Genomic DNA, 13,357 nt, shown 5'->3' with positions numbered 1-13,357 from the left:
TTTCTGTTCTTTTACATTACCACCCCCCTCCCCCCCTCTTTTATATTTATCTGTACAGGGGTTGGAGAAAAGGAAATATTTCTAACGACAATAAACTGGTTTTTATGATAGTTTTAAAAGATTATTTAAGTAATCGATATATAATTACTTGGATGTTGCGCCAGATTTTCATGTACTCTAATAAAGTGATACTCGCAGCTGGCTAAAATAACGATACCTTCCGTCCACCTTCTTTACCCCATACGCTCCCCTACAGGATAAACGAGCTGACCAATAAATAAAGTCCATATTAGCAACCTACGTTGGTGACTAATTTCCTCGTCAACATATTCACGTTTTTTATATCCTAATAAATACATTATTAGTGCACTTTCATCCGACCCTTTTTCCCTGAGTCCTAAGTCATTTTATTACTTTTTATGTTTCATATCTTTTCCTGATTTGAATACATTTATCTTTTACAAAATATTTTTTCTCTTTTTCTACAAAAGATAAAGTGTATATTTTATCAGAGAAGTAGGGGATAATAGCAATTAATTTTTAATATGTAAGTTTCTAATTTTACAAAAGCATCCAGTTATTGTTATCAACGAAGCTTATGATAAGTTATTAGTTGCTAAAAACAGGAATCTTAAAGGATAAGACAATGGATGATAAATTGATGTATATTACCAATTATTTAACAAAATCACCTCTATGGATTTAAATTACCTATTGGTTGAACAGATTGAACATTCGAGCGAAAAAATAAGGGAAAGACTAATTTTTCTTCCATTAATCTATCTCTAAATAATTGTACTTTGCAAAAATAACTGCACATGCGAAATGCAGAAATTTCTAGACAAAATTGGTTTCAATTTTTAATTTAATCATTGCAATTATTGGGATAATCCCTTTATAAATTAGTGGACGATACAAGCACTCACAAAACAATCTTTATAGTGCACTGGTCTTGCAGAGCTTTAATCCTAAACCATATATACCCTATTTAACCTAACCTAACTACTTTTTAAAAACATGGAATTTAGCGAATAAACCTCCCCTGACAATATTCTTATAAAAATTAAAGTGGGGGCTGATGCTCCACTTAAGGTTTGAAGAGAAATCCCCTACTAATTTTTATTATTCGTTGACACAAATGCAAATATAAAAATTGTATTGTATCAAAGTTGTATTTTTATTAAAAAATAGAAAACAGTTCAATAAGAAATAATTTGATAATTGTTCATAAAAATAAAGGATTCTTTTAAAGAGAGGCTACAAAAGTGTTTCTTCTAATAAAATATCTCCTCCCAATAGTACGCTTTGCCCTAATTTGTAAGCCTTTTGTGGTATGTTAGACATATTGTATATGTATGTATATATGTATGTTCTATATACTGAGTTAGGGTCCCTAAGTGACCTTGAACGCCTAGTTTCACCAGTTTATTGTTGGTGGCTGGCGGGGTCGTTAACCCCCCTTTCACTATGTCAAAAATATTTCCCTTTCACCCCTTTTACCCCTCCCCCACTCCTCTTCTCAACCTTTAACAAATTCAAGCTGGTTCCATTATTCAGTGTAATATGGGTTTATCACACTTAAGTAGATAGCTAGTTAAGGCTTTAAACCTTTGTGATTTTTCGCTTTTATAAAGTAAGAGAACCAGCTTTAGTCCAAAGATTTCTCCAAAATTTACCCTTTTTTTTAACTATTCAGTTTTTACTTAATGGAACTAGAGCCAAAAAAAGGATTGCTAAGAAAGCTGAAAAAAGCGTCCTCAAGGATGATAAACATAATTAACACTTCTGTATGTCAAAATTATTGGTTAAAAAGTTTTGACACTCGTAGTTTTGAACCAACCAATAAATTTAATAAAAATATACCAAAATTGTAATATACCTATCCTTTCATTCCTGCAATATTTTTAAGAAAGAAGGAGTTTTAAGATTTCAAAGATTTTTTTTAGTTAAAAAGGGTTTTTTTTTGTTGGTGTTTATACATTTCCGTCCACACATCACATTATCAAATCGTCGGAACAGCAAATTATCACAAAAGCAAAAACTACAGCTTATCTTTTTTATCACTTTATATGGCCCCATTATTTTTGGCTATTATGCTATTTTGCGATTATATGTAGCACAATGCAGATATAATAATATGCGTAAGTGAATGCACACCTTCTGTTGCCTTAATTTAGGGTTTTAGTTTTCATCAAATTTTTATGATGGAAATTATAGATTTGCCTTGACAAGACAACGGGCAGGGAATGGTATACGTTAGGAAAGGATTAAGGCAATATTCTATCAAGTATGACAACATCCATAAAAGCAAGGAAGGTCAATTAAACGGACAGAACATATGTAGAGTAACAACTCTATAAGTATTAAACAAAGCTTAAAATATTATTCCTATTAGTTTAAGGAATCATATTCTAAAAATCTATTTGACTCCCGCTTATCTCTAGTAAAAAAGCTTTTACATATAATTGTACGATTGCATGCTGTAATTGTCATAAAAAAATTGAAGTTCCATATGTCTGTCCATAGTCCATGCTTTTTTTGACATTTGACATATTCTAAAAAATTACAATATTATTTTATATATTTTGTTTGAAAGGATTAATATTAACCAAAAATATCATAGCTTAATGGATACAGAATACTTGAATATATTGACAGGGGAAAATTTGTGGTCAATTTAAGGTTGCTAAGATGGTCCTCATTAATAAATCATTTTGCTCATTCAGTAGAAGGGGAGGGGATTAAGGGGGTATCGTTATTTAAGCCAGCTGGGATTATCACTTTATTAGAGTACATGAAAATCTGGTGCAGCATCTAAGCAATAATATATCGTCGATTCATATCATTTTGTATATATTTATAAAAACTCTTTTAAATATGATTATATAATGTATACTTTTTTTGCATTATTTTATACAGCATGCCCTTGAAGATTTGTAGATTTGTAGATATCATATTGTACTCTCAAAGTTTTGGGCTTGAAAAAAATCTGGGATATATCCTCCCCCCCCCCCCCCCCCACCTTCTATTTTAATGGGGGTAGGAGACGTGGAGGGAGAGTTGATGTTTAGATTTTGATTGACTTGTAATCTATTTATTTGTATTATATAATTGTGTCTGACCTATTTTCAAATGTACTGAAAATTCATGAAAAAAATCTTTTTTAAATATGAGTTTCTCTTTCAAAGGGGTTTTCACATAATTCCCGGGAAAAGGTTTAATGCTATTTTTTAGGTTCAGGTCATAGAATGGTTTTAAGGTTTTCTCTCCCCTTTGAGCCCCTAGATGTTAAGGGTGCAACCGTCTAACTACAAAACAATAAAATGCTACGCATCTAAAATAAGAATGAACAAGTCCTTTTTTGGGTGAAAATTTTTGCCCATTTCTTACTGGTTAGTCAATTTGAAAGACATTTTTAAGTGGGTGTGACTTGACTTCTGCTTATTATCAATCCTGAATAATGTACATCCCCATTGATGATACACAAAATTTTACAATCTGTATTGTAATTAGTTGTTAAAACGTTTAGATACTCAACCTAATGAACCAACCAATCAAATTTTAATATAAGTCCCCAATGTTGTAAAGCAACGAATAAGAAAACATTATCATACAACTTTGGGAACTAGAGTAATAAACAGTCCATTGTCCCCTTCCTTCCTCTAGATAGAAAGAATTAAGCAAGGGGGAGTTTATGCTGTTGTAATAATATGCGATTCTGATGATTTGATGATGTGATACATGTGAGGAAGTGAATGCACACCCGTGTTTTAGTCCACTGAATTGTTTTATTACACGACATACCAAAACTTTTTTTCAATGACAAATCACTGTGAATATTTTTTGTACATTTTAAACGAGCTTTTTTTGATGATAGCTGGAATGGAGAAAAATGTTTGGTTACCTAAGTCTCATAAAATTTCTTATTATTCCATTTTTTTTATCTAAAGCAATTTTTTTAATGAGATTTTTCTAAATTCCAAATATAAAAAGTTTAACTCCACTGTGCCTACTTCTATTGTAGTAAATCACTATAGAACTTTTAGTCTTTGCCTTAAAATGGCTCATTTTAAATTAATTACACTAGAGTACTTTTTTCGGGCCTTTACGTGATGTTATACTTTTGCATATTTTGTCTTTTTTTAATTGCATTATATTTTTTGACATTATTTAGAATATAATCATATAAAAAGCCTTATGTATTTTTGCGCTGTTAAAATATCATTATATTATTTTATATTTTATAGGTATGTTTTCAACGTTTTTAGTGAACAAGTGTGCTAGCAGAAAAACGGCAAGAAATTTTAGGTAAACGCCTAAATTGTAGTACACAAAATAATATATTTTGTGAAGGCATAATAGTTTTCCTTTAGGTGCTATTAACCTTTCCATGAACTTTAGAAATTAAATAATACCCAAAAATACATTTATCGTTATCAACTTTAAATCCACAAAAATTCAAGGAATCATAAAAAGTTTATAGCTAAATTTCTTGATATAAATGCAGATTTTATAAGCGAACCATCTCTACAATTTTGTGGATATGTCAGTTGATTTAATTACTTAAAATAAACATACAAGCAAAGCATTAAGTCAAAAGCAAGCTGATATAAAAATAGAAGGGAAAAATGGGATACTCTGAAAAGAATTTTAACTTTTTTTGAGTAGATAGATATTATTTCGACAATACTTTGACCATTTCTTATTTGGAAATATGAGCCTTTTTACACCCCCCCTTGAACCACCTTCTCCCCTCGTAGTGCCTCCTCCCCTCTCCTTAAAAAAGCTATAGATTGTAATTCTTTATAGTGTTTTGAAAATTGAGAAAATTGCATGGAAATCAGGGACACTAAGGATGGGGTATTAGAAAAGAAATGCCTTAGCTCATTAACAGTCGTAACTCACTAACAGTTTACGTTAAGACTTCCAGTCTAAGGGTTGCTTTTACCTTCAAAGTTTTAATAACAATTTAAAAGCTTTTTATTGGGGGGGCGGGGGGGTTGCTTTTTACCAATTTCCCTCTTTCCCTGCGACAAATGCTGTTTCATTCATTCCATGAAACAACATGTTGTTTGCATGTAGCCGCCTAATATTCAGGAATTAGGGGATAGACTATGTTTCAATGATTCGATACAAATTTTCGTTGCAAACTTTATGATAAATATATAATTTCTAGATTAATTAAATTAAATTAAAAGCATTTTAAGGATACATTAAATGATAAGTTTCCATAGGATGAGTTTGAAAATTAAAAAACTTTTCCTAATCTTTTTAAAAAAATCCCTATCCTTTCTATCCTGCTGCAGTCGCATCAAATTTGCCAATCTGATTTACAAAGTCGGGGAGGACTTCTCTCCCCCCCCCCTCCACTAAAAAAATCTTTGTCTAACCTCCCATCTATTCCTTCCCCCTTTCCTGAAAATCTACTCAGAGAAAGTTTCCCACCCCCTCCTCTTAAAAGGAAAGAGGATTTTCTGCAAAAAAAGTTGCAAAATTTTTTTGCATTAAATCTGCATTGTGCGTTTTAGATTGGCTGCTAGATTGAAAAAAAAGTTTTTGGACGCAGTATTTTATAATTTTTAAATTGTCTGCAGATTTTTTTTTGCCACATAGATGAAAAGTAGCTTAATTTGCATAAAAAAGAAGAAGAAATTGGGATTCACATTTTTTCTTCACCTCTTCTGCAAGTAAAAATCATAAATTTTTCAAGAACTTATAAAATGGTTGACAAATGGTTTTTCTCTGATTTCAGTTTTACAAAGTGCAACGTTTCATTGCAATTTTTTTAGAACTTCAAATTTTATAAGGGAGGGAAGGAGGGGGAGTTGTCTGCAAGGGTCGTATAAAGATTAAGGGGTGTAGCATGAAACTGGCTAAAACGTTTTAAGGGGGGGGGGGGGAGCTTCCCTTCAATGGTGAAGGGTTTAATAGCAATCGGATGCATGATTTAGAATTGTGGAAATTTTATTTTTCTTATTGTAAATTTTATAATTCATAAAAATCTGCTTTTTGCACTTTAAAGTTCATTTTTATTAAGAATTTTTTTATAACTTTTTCCTTGATCTTACTCATCGGTTATACAACAATTTTATTAGATTACTAGAAATTGCTTTAGCTTATAATATTAAAGTAAATCTAAAAACTAAAATTGCACGAAAAATAACGTTATTAATAAAATAAAAACATCTGTAAAATTGTAAAAACAAACAAAAAATTCACATTTTTACAAAACAAAATTCTGCAGTTAATTTTTTTTTCTTTCTTTGAAGTCAAATGCATAAAATCGATTCAAACTTTTTAAAAATATTTTATTATACATTAAATTTAACATTATTTTATTTTTATTCAAGAGGGTTATAAAATCAAAAGAAAAACAATTTTGCGTCTAGATTTATGACAAACATTAGACTACATAAAAGCAATTAAATCAATGTTAGCTTTTTATTGCTGCGTTACTTATGTACATAATTATTCTTGTTCAACCATTATCTACTATCTTTCTATCTTCTATTTGCTATCTTCTACCTAAGAACACAGTAATAGTGTCTGACTCATTATGACGTAACAAAAAAAATTAGCCAATGAGAGGCCACTATAAATTTTACCATTGGTCAATAACGGCCTCTCATTGGCTAATTTTTTTTGTTACGTCATAATCAGTCAGACACTATTACTGTGTTCTCTACCTAATATTTGCTATCTTCCATTTGCTATCTTCTACTTATTTTTTAACTGTCTTTCTATCTAATTTTGCTATCTTTCTATCTTGACTTTGTAGTTCAATAAATTTGCATCAAGTTAAAGAGAGAGAAAGAGAGAGGGGGAGAGAGAGTGAGAGAAAGAGAGAAGGAGAGAGAGGAATAGGAGAGGCTGTGTGTGTGTGTGTGCAATAGTGCAACGAACTGCAAATATGAGGTCTTTGCACTCGCCAACAAGTAGTGCAAATTTTGTGTGTGTGTCTGTGTGTTTTTTCTGTGTATATGTGTGTGTGTGTGTGTGTGTACTTTTGTGTAAGTGTGTATATTCTCTGTGTAATATTAAGTATAGAATTTTAAAATCCATTAAAACATAATATTTTTAAAAACAAAACATGCTTAAAATAAGTTAAAAATATAAAAGAAAAAAAATACTTTGGGGGAAGATTGAAAAAGAGAAAGGTATTGTAACAGGTAGACATTCAGGGATAAAGAGACATATAAATGAAATTTAATAAATTTAAAATACAAAGAACCCTAACTTTACCAATTATTGTTAGAATAATGTTTGAATAAAAATTGTAAAAAAGTAAAAAAAATATTTTTCACGTTGCTTTATCCTAAAAGTGCATCAAATAGCAAATGCATTTTTTTCTCTGTTGCCCACTTAAATTATTCTTTGCCCATGCGCAGAGTATTTTTGCGAAACCGGTTAAGAAATGAAATCCTCTCCTCCCTCACCCCCTTCCCCCACTCAGGGATTAGGGGAAAAGACAATGAGTAATAAGTTTACTTTCCTTTAATTCTGTTAAGATCGGTATGTGTAGTCCTGCGACATTGGTCTGTTAATTACACTAGTCCCCAGAGTTTTACAATAGCAATTTTTTATATGTTGGCTTGACAAATTTTTGGGACTTTTAATGAATTTTGGTTGGGTGGTTTATGAAGTTGAGTGTCCAAACGTTTAAACCAACAGAAAGGTTGTAGCTTTGTGTATAAAACTTTGGGAATTATTGGCTTTTATCTTATACCTTTAGATCCTTGCTATAGTCTTTATGTTGATTTAATTACAGCATAATTAAATTTTAACTGTTCGTGTTATCTTTCTATTAAAGATAGTGAAATTAAATTCTTTAATATTCATGTATTTATTATTATTATTATAATTGATTATGCAATTATTTATATAAAAGATAAGCTTTTAAAAACTTATATTCACGTGTTTTTTGTCACTTTTTAATTTTTAGGAATGGATTTTAAATGCCTTTTATGAAAAAAAAATAATTTTCTAGGAAAAATACAAATATAGTATTATAGCTGTTTAAGGGCTCTTGATGGACAAACGAACAAACACACACGAAATTAAAATCTTAAAAAATACAATTTAAGGTTAATTTTTTTCAAAGGTTTTGTTACTGGTAAGGTTTTAAGCTATTTTTCTTGCCTAAAAAAAACAGTTTTCCTGTGAAAACGATAAAATGTTACGAGACTATAAAAAACTGGGCCATCACTTTTTCTCGTTTTGTCCCAAATACTTTGTTTGTACAGACTTAACACAATCTTTTAGACGTCGTTTAAAACACACTTTTTAAAGGTCTAGCTTTTCTATAGTTAGCGTTGTCTGTCCGTTTGTCTGTCGAAAAAAAACCTTAAACGTCGTTTCAAGTCCAGCTTTTCTATAGCTTACTCTGTCTGTTCGTTTGTCTGTCTGTCTTAAATAAGTGTTAGACGTCGTTTCAGTGGTTCAAGCTATTATATAGCTTGCTCTGTCTGTTCGTTTGTCTGTCTGTCTAAATAAATCTTAGACGTCGTTTAAAACTTACTATTGAGTGGTCAAGCTATACTATTATTATTTTTGTCTGTACTTCTGTCTGTATGTATCGAATAAATCTTAGACGTTTGTTGATTCATAGCATACTTTTTGTAGCGAAGCTATTCTATAGCTTGCTCTGTCTACCTGTCTGTCTTGAAAATGTTTCACTTACGCCCAGCTATTCTAAGGATCGTTTTGTCTGTCCATAATAAATAAACGTCGTTTTAGAGTCAACTTTCAAATGGCGTAGCTACTCATTAACTTGATCTATCCGTACATCTGTCTTTTGGACTGTTTTATTTGTACAGACTTTGATTAAATCTTAGACATTGCTTTTGAGCGTAGCCATTCCATATCTGCTAAAATTTATCTTTAACGATTAAAATCTACGCTACATATGGACAATGTGAATCTTTTCCAAATCATTTTGAAAAAATTTCATGTTCTTATACATGTCTAAACAAAAATTGATGTTTGACTGTCTTTATGTTCAATTAATTGTTGAAGGTATGCAATCGATAGGATAATTTTAACATTTTTAGGATTGAAATAATGTGTTTTATCTTTTTGTTAGGTATGTTTATTTGAGAGAATTGATTACTTGCGGATGAATTTTTGACCGGTAGAAGGATTAGAGGCAAACTAATCCATAAGGTTTTTTACTCCTTCCTATAACTAATTATTTTTGAAAATATGTGAATAAAAAAGTTGTATACCTACTAAGTATTTAGAACCTGTCAAAACCAAAACTTTTTCTATCTGTAAAAAATATAAACTTTTTTTTCTCCTTCTGTACGGTATAGAAAATGTATTATGGTCTAAAATTAGAAAAAATAACAATCTAATATCATAAAGGATTGATTTTTTCTATTTCCATTAAGATATTGTTACCTACTGAACTGTTTGAGTTCTCCATTTAGGCCCCAGGGTGGTTTTAGGCTATTTTAAGACTGTTCCTACTTCTCCTTGTACTATAGAGCCCATGGATGATAGGGGCGCTGTCGTTTTGGATAAAATGTAGACTAAATGACTTATAATGACAGTGGTTTATAAATCATTAAACTCTACTACTCGAACCCCTTTTTTGACCTGTAACGCTATTCTAATAATAACACGGCGTTCAAAATATATTTTTAAAATACCGGAAAATTTGAGACATAATAAAATGATTAAAAATGCATTTTTTCAGCATAAATATTGATACAGCCAGGCGTGAGAACATAAATTTTCCATGATGTTGTGTGTCCCCTTAGGGGGCTAATGCTTATGGGTGAGATAGACCCCCCCCCCCTCCCTTTACTATGAAGATGTTGACACCAATTTTCAATTAGGCCGAATTTGTATTAGGAAGCAACTCTATAACTTTTCTATACCCTCAAGTTTTACACCTCAGGGATCTTAAGGGATAAGATAATAAAGAATAAATTAATGTACATCTCCAATGAGGATAATCAGAATTACTTCCTCTGTAGATAAAATCATTAGTTGAAAAACTGCTAGTTAATAAAATGTACTCAAACTATTTCGGTCGAGAGGAGAGAGTGTGTATAAAACATTGGGTACCAGTATAATTTAGGTACCAGTATAATTCAAGTATTGCTGCGCTGCTTTTAGACATTTTAAAATCCTTGTTCATTTATTAATTAATCATTAAAATCAACCTTGGACTTTAGTCTTTATGTAAGGAAAATATAAACAAAAAAATTAAAAAAATTTTATTCAAATCAAGATATTTAAAAAAATTAATTTTTGAAGGATCTTATTTTGAACTAAGTAATAATCAAGGATTCTGAAGGGATAAGACAATAGACGATAAATAATATAAACCCCCAATTATCTTGAACAAAATTACCCCTCTTTAGACTGAAATTATTGGTTAAGAAGATTAGCACTGCTAATTTGATCCAAGATTTGATAAAAGTACCCAAAGTTTTTAGCCAACGAATGAGAGAACGTGTTTCAATTATGTCATATGACAAGGTTCTAACATGATCATATGTTGTTACTATACATTTGTATATGACATAAATGTTATCAATGTAATTTCCCCCCCTCCAATCACTATGATAATAACTTAGAATAACCATATCATATACAAACAATAACCAATGTAATTCTGTATACATATGTTATTAAAATGACAGCAAAAAAACATAGGGTTAGCTTAAGCATATTAGAAACCTTTATTTACACTTTAAAGAAGTAAATAGGTTTTTTAACCTTGCTACCCTTACTTGAGCGCTCTAATTTCTAAAATCTATTTTTAATGTTATCAATATAAACGAAGAATTTCTATTCTTCTATTTCCTTAATATATGATTGATTCGACCCCCCCCCCCCTGCTTACATTCTTAAGACCATATTAATCCCACTAAATCAATTGGGGGCGGGGGGGGGATACCCCCCCACCCTACCACGTAACAGACTGGCCTCCAAAAGTAAGTGCAGAATGCATAATTGCATGATTCCCCCCCCCCCCCCACAAATACACATACTTTCTGTGTGTGTATGTAACTTATATTAAAAGAGAAATACAAAGTAATATGTAGGAAGAGATATAGTACATAATTTCTCGTTGGTTAAGGGGGGTGGGGGGGGGGGGTGATGCAATTTTCCAACCCCCTCAACTGTACAGTTTTCTTAATGTAGGTATTAATATTACAAAAATGTTTGATTAATTTTTTTATAATAAGCAGTTTCAGAAAGGCTAAGTTGTAGCCTTATATCAACCTAATGTATTCGCCCCTATCATCAAGGGACTCGTCTTTTGTTAAATATTCGAGAATAGCTTTCTAAAACGAAAACGCAATCGGTTTAGTAGTTCTAGAAACCTCAAGCTCCAGACAAAGAAAACCTTACTACTTGATAGGTATAAAAAGATAAATTTTCTTGACATGTCTTTTATTTTTGAACTTTTCTTGTTAATAAAAAACTAATTTAATCCTGATTTTCAAAAAATCTTTTATTTTTCAAATACAGGATTTTACAAGATTTCTTGTCATTTTGATAGAAATACCTATATAATGGAATATTCAATAAAACATAAAAGATAGATCAATATATTTTTACTAAATTTGTCTAGTCGTCTCGGGGTAGGTTTACGTTTATTAAAAATAGTCAAATTTTTAAATCATATTTTGCTCGAAATATATTTTATCCGTAAAAAGATTATTTTTCCTTCAACTATTCTACCAGTCAAATACCATTAACGAAAAAGACGTATTTAATCTTATTGGCTATAAAGAAATTTAATTTTTTTGTGGGTTTAAAATGATAACTTTTTGTGGGGTGTTTAGGATATGCGTAATCGTATATACATGATTTTCTCTTAATATCTATTGATTTATAGGGTGTACAATCCCGAGTAAAATTGTCGTTAATTAAGGTTGCAAAAATGCAACTAATTTATTAGTAAGTTTGCTCATTCAGTAGGAGGGGAGGGGGTGGATGGGAAATATCGTTAACTTAGGCCGCTGCGAGTTTCACTTCATTAGAGAACATGAAAATCTGGTGTAAGATCCAAGTAATAATATATTAATTTTTATATTCCCAAACAGACACAAAAGCAAATTAATAAAAAAAACATTTTTAATTATTTAAGTTAAGCAATGGAAACGGGCAGTTTGTTCTGTTGTAATAATTTGCGGTTCTGGCGATTTTATAATGTGATACATGTACGGAATTAAATGCACACTTATTTATAGTACTAGTAGTCAGATTTTTTGAAAATATCAAGAAAAGACTCTTAGAAGCGAAACTACATAAAAATTCATACATGATTTTTTCGTCTTTTTTGACCCCATTTTAAATATTTTTTGCTTCACACTTATTATTAAACACACACAAAAAATAAATGCGTGCCATTTTTTAGGGACATATTTAATCTTAAAATCTATGGAAAAATGTTGTCCTTTTTTTTGTCTCGCCGTCTTATTAATTTCTCTATTATCTCTTTTGTTATAGATTTCTTATTAATCAAAGTAAAACGTAAATACCGTAATTAATAGAAATTTTTGTATTCATTTTAATAAGAGTATAAAATGAACAGTTTAATCTTAAAGATAATTTTCTTTTAAAAGTTACAAGAGCTCTAAAACTTGGTACTTTTATTCAAATTGGATTGGTTGGTTCCAATCTTTTCGATCAATAATTTTAATCTACAGAAAGGGTAATTTTGTTTATCATCATTGGGAAGGTACATGAATTGATCGACTATTTTTTTTATCTTTTAATATCCAAGAAAAAATTGTCAATGAACCCCCTCAAAATTTTATATTTTAAATTAGGGGGGAGTGGGGTATACAGACCCCAACCCCCTTGTGAAGTTCCTGTTAACGCGCTTGTTTTGTAATTTGTATGTAAAAGTGTAGGATTAGAATTTAAAATTGTGTTGTCTATAAAAATACAAGTTTAAACATCCAACTTCAGATGTTTAATGCCATTTTGAAGTAAAGCATAACTAATAAGAGACACATATCGACAAATAAATTATGTAATTATAATGATATTAAAAAACTTAAGTCTTTTTTCAAAACTGGATTTTAAAATTATGTGGATTTTTTTCTTAGCAAATCGGTTGGCGGTTTTTTTTTTACATGTTTTTGCTTTTGCGCTAGTTTTCCTTTTACCTCCCTTTTTGCCTGTTTTACCTTTCCATCTTGGAAGGGGGTTGCAAACCCCCTCCCCCCCCTCCAATACTTTACGTCATGTCCAGTTTAAATACTAAGGCAGCAAGCAACACGCCAGGGTCATTAAGTTAAGGTGGACAAATTAGTCGATTATGAAATGAACGGGGTGCATTTTTAATAACACTAGCCTGTTTTTGAAGATTGAAAAAATAGCTAAAAAC

General features: G+C 30.7%; 1 protein-coding gene across 1 annotated transcript in view; it reads left to right on the top strand.

Annotated features, from left to right (window-relative positions):
• Positions 1 to 13,357, top strand: part of LOC145321956 (ecdysone receptor-like) — a 108,356-nt gene that overhangs the window by 40,212 nt on the left and 54,787 nt on the right. The gene's annotated exons all lie outside the window — the stretch shown is intronic.

The sequence above is a fragment of the Acartia tonsa genome, chromosome 6 (genome assembly GCF_053477335.1).
Source record: "Acartia tonsa isolate MP-2025a chromosome 6, ASM5347733v1, whole genome shotgun sequence".
Classification (NCBI taxonomy): Eukaryota; Metazoa; Arthropoda; class Copepoda; order Calanoida; family Acartiidae; genus Acartia; species Acartia tonsa.
Note: the sequence above shows the minus strand (reverse complement) of the source record. Positions and strands in the feature narration are given on the sequence as shown.